The sequence below is a fragment of the Thermobia domestica genome, chromosome 2 (assembly GCF_964235325.1).
Source record: "Thermobia domestica chromosome 2, izTheDome1.hap1.1, whole genome shotgun sequence".
NCBI classification, from domain to species: Eukaryota; Metazoa; Arthropoda; class Insecta; order Zygentoma; family Lepismatidae; genus Thermobia; species Thermobia domestica.
Genome location: NC_137455.1, coordinates 365,360,820 through 365,364,199, shown reverse-complemented (window position 1 = coordinate 365,364,199; position 3,380 = coordinate 365,360,820). Strand labels below are relative to the sequence as shown.

Sequence of the window (3,380 nt, the reverse complement as noted above, 5' to 3'; positions counted from 1 at the left end):
ACTCACAAAAACACACAAGCATGCATTTCACCTTGAGCTTCGAGATGCGGGCTTTCTTTGGTCATGGCAAATATTTCGAACACCATTACGCAGTTTAACGTTTCGTTTGGGGGTCATATTGAGAACACCAACTTTCATAATCAATGATAATTCTGTTCAGTAAATCCGGGTTATATTCCACTTGGTCAAGTAAATCAGCCGCCACAATCCTCCGGTCATCTTTTTGTTGTTGTGAGATTTTTCGGAATCCATTTGGCACACACTTTTCGCATTTCCAAATTTTCAGTTAATACCAGACGTACTGTTTCTCGGTTCATTTTCAGTCCATTCGCAAGCATTTTTACCGTTAATCGTCTATCCTCTAGCACAGGTTCCCTCACCGTGTCTGTGTTCCCTTCCGTTTGTGTTGTTGTGTGTCGCCCATTGCGGTGTTCATCTTCGATTTTTGTTCTGCCTTTCGCAAACATTTTGTGCCAACGATACTTCTGTGCTATTGAAAATATTTCATTTCCAAAGGCCTGCTGAAGCTTCCGGTACGTTCCCGCGGCAATCTCACCAAGTTTCACACAGAAGGAGATTGCGTAGCACTGCTCAATATTCCGTGCTTCCATTGTTGTGACGGAGGTCCAGCACACGACCGCAGTCTTCAAACTCTAACTCCACAATGAAAACCGTTTCGTGAGTGTCACGTGCTGTGATAGTGGAGGAGGCCAAAGGTCACACACTGGTGGCGGTTTCAGTATGCAGGGTTGCCAGCATCAGCTGAAAGAAAATATTCTCACTACTTTAGTATCGGACCTTCTATATAGGGTCTTCCAGAAAGAATGATGGAATTTTATGTGGCAGCTGCGGTTTACAGATACACCACCTTACTTCGTAAGTTAAATAATTTATTCCCGTGGTCGCTCAGGCTCAGCATTCTACAGGAAAGAAGTAAGTGTACAAATAATTCAATCACGCGTATCAAGATAGACCAACCACCAAAACTAACACTACCGGAACATATCTCAGAATTATAGGCTATTTATGGGCTAATTAGTTGCTCTAATCCCAATTTTTAAGCTCCTACTGTTTAGCGGGAAATCGGATTCAAAATGGGCGAGTCTAGCGTGATATCAAGCTTGAACCCCACATACGGTTACAATGGTCCGATCGAAAAAATCAAACGCCAGAATTATGGGCTATTTATGGGCTGATTAGTTGCTCTGATCCCAATTTTTGGGCTCCTACTGTTTAGGGGGAAATCGGAATCAAAATGGGCGAGTCTAGCTTGATATCAAGCTAGAACCCCCATACGGTTACGGTTACAATTGTCCGATTGAAAAAATTCAAACACCAGAATTATGGACTATTTATGGGCAAATTATTTGCTCTAATCCCAATTTTTGGGCTCCTACTGTTTAGTGGGAAATCGGATTCAAAATGGGCGAGTCTATCTTGATATAAAGCTAGAACTCCCCATATGGTTACCGTGGTCCGATCGAAAAAATTCAAATGCCAGAATTATGGGCTATTTATGGGCTAATTACTTGCTCTAATTCCAACGTTTGGGGTCCTACTGTTTAGCGGGAAATTGGATTCAAAATGGGTGAGTCTAGCTTGTCATTAAGCTAAAAAAAACCTACGGTTACAATTGTTCGATCCTAAAAATTCAAACGCTAGAATTATGGGCTATTTATGGGCTAATTAGTTGCTCTAATCCTGATTTTTTGGCTCCTACCTTTCAGCGGGAAATCGGAATCAAAATATGCGAGTCTAGCTTGACATGAAGTAAGAACCCTCCTTAAGAATAGACATCTCGAATCGAAGAAAATCAAACGTCAGAAATATAGGCTATTTATGGGCTACTTGATCCTGTAATTCCGAGTTTGGGGCTGCTACCTTTTAGCAGGAATTCTTTATCAAATTGTGAAATTTGGCGTAACTTCTAGCTATAAACCTAGGGCTAAAATACTCCGATCAAAAGAATTAAAACGTCCGAATTATGGGTTATTTGCATGCTAAATTGTTGCTCTAATGTTGAGTTTTTTCTTCTATTGTTAGCAAGAAATCTCATGCAAGATTGATATTGATTTTTAGATAAGGCGGGATGATACTTCCAAAGTTCCAGTGAGAAAACATCGATGTTTAGTAACTGAAAATTGATTTATTTGCACTTTCCGCAAATGAAAATCTATATCTCTACTAGTAAATCCGTGATTTTTTTCACGTGTTTATGTTCATTATGTTTGGAGGTAAGTAGTGCATATATAGAATTTATATAGTGAAATATCATTATTTTTAAATATTTTTTTTTTTTTTTTTTTGTGCAAAGGAAGTGCCTCTTTGCCGTTGCTGGGGCGCAGTGGCATAGAGGTAGAACTTTGCCTCTTGTGCGTGTGATCCCTAGTTCGATCCCAGATCGCGCCAAGTGGTCTTTGTGGTTGACAAACACCATGTGCTTGGGTTTTATCCGATCTCTCCCATTTCCTCCCACTTTATTCATAATGAATATAATGAACATAAATACGTGAAAAAACAATTCATGGATTTACTAGTAGAGATATATACTTGCATTCGCTGAGAATGCAAATAATTCAATTTTCAGTTAATAGATATCGACGTTTTCTCACTGCAACTTTGAAATTATCATCCCACGTTATCTAGAAATCAAATGAGTGAAGTAGCTCAAGTGGTAGAGTCTTGACTTTGCATTCGGGAGGTCGTGAGGTTCGAAACCTGCTGCAGACCGCCCTGACTGAGGTTTTCCAGTGTTTCAGTCAGTCCTACCAGGCAAATGTCGGGATGGTGCCTACTAAAACATTCCCTGGCCGATACCTTCCCAAATCCTTTCCATTGTTATTGTTATTGTTGTTGGATATCCAATGTAAAAAGACCTCTGAGCTGTATCTGGTGATTGTTAAATAAATAAATAAATAAATAAATACCAATCTTGCATGAGATTTCTTGCGAACGATAGAACAACCAAAATCGACAATAGAGTAATTAACTAGCACACCATTAATTATTTGGTCGGAGTATTATAACACTAGGTATATAACTAGAAGTTAACCCGAATCCCACAATTTGATGAAGTATTCCTGCTAAAGACTAACATTCAGAGTAAAACTCGGAATGAGAGCAATAATTAGCTCATAAATAGCCCATAATTCCTTCGTTTGAGTTTTATTCGATCGGAGCATAGTTACCGCATGGGGGATTCTAGCTTGATATCAAGCTGGACTCGCCCACTTTGAATCCGATTTCCCACTAAACAGTAGGAGACCAAAACTTGAAATTAGAGCAACTAATTAGTCTATAAATAGGCCATAATTCTGGCGTTTGAATCTTTTCAATCGGACCATTGTAACCATATTGGGGGTTCTAGCTTGATATCAAGC

At 39.4% G+C, this 3,380-nt stretch overlaps 1 pseudogene; it reads right to left on the bottom strand.

Moving 5' to 3' along the window:
* Positions 1-215: 215 nt before the first annotated feature.
* LOC145679605 (protein GVQW3 pseudogene) lies at positions 216-611 on the bottom strand (annotated as a pseudogene).
* Positions 612-3,380: the final 2,769 nt, after the last annotated feature.